Source organism: Electrophorus electricus, chromosome 8 (genome assembly GCF_041902795.1).
Source record: "Electrophorus electricus isolate QZ-2024a chromosome 8, ASM4190279v1, whole genome shotgun sequence".
Taxonomy (NCBI): Eukaryota; Metazoa; Chordata; class Actinopteri; order Gymnotiformes; family Gymnotidae; genus Electrophorus; species Electrophorus electricus.
Genome location: NC_137504.1, coordinates 33,976,871 through 33,977,500, shown reverse-complemented (window position 1 = coordinate 33,977,500; position 630 = coordinate 33,976,871). Strand labels below are relative to the sequence as shown.

The 630-nt window shown below is 47.3% G+C and overlaps 1 protein-coding gene across 1 annotated transcript in view; it reads right to left on the bottom strand.

Annotated features, from left to right (window-relative positions):
• Positions 1-32, bottom strand: part of gpr83 (G protein-coupled receptor 83) — a 35,805-nt gene extending 35,773 nt beyond the window's left edge. Inside the window, exon 1 of the mRNA XM_081720228.1 lies at positions 1-32. This exon is cut by the window's left edge and continues 347 nt beyond it. The gene's annotated coding sequence lies outside the window, so the exon portion shown is untranslated.
• Positions 33-630: the final 598 nt, after the last annotated feature.

Sequence of the window (630 nt, the reverse complement as noted above, 5' to 3'; positions counted from 1 at the left end):
TACCGGTCAACTCGCGCGAACACTTTGTCGGTTTGTCGTCGCCCCCGCCCCCCTTCCTATCGCGCACGAAGAGTACAGCGAGGAGCTACGGTCGAAGGACAGGAACACGCGGGTACACAACACCACCCTCGTACGGACCGATAAAAGAAACATAACTTAAACATAACCAGGACTAAATCTCAGTTATATAGCAGCTACACTTTTCAGAGGAAACACTGTAAAAGTGTGTGTGTGTGTGTGTGTGTGTGTGTGTGTGTGTGTGTGTAGGTGTGTGTGTGTGTGTGTGTGTGTGTGATATTATATATTATTGTGTGTGATATTATGCTGAGCTGCTTCATGTCCCACGACTGATTTATGCTGTTTCACTCTCACATTAGCTTGGCCCATACGCTGTGTTGCTAGTTTATTTGGTACACCTACCCTGCAGTTGCACCTATAGGCACTGCTCTCTGTCAGGTTCCTGGCCTTTGAATTTAACTGATTGATAGTAACTCACTCCAAGATGGCGCCATATTATGCCGACAGGGTGCTGCTCTGTTTGTCAGTCTGGTGTGTTGATTGTGATTTCATGGGCTTTACGCTGAGGGTATATGATGGCCCAGTTGTCCCTAAACACCTGTGACATCAGAG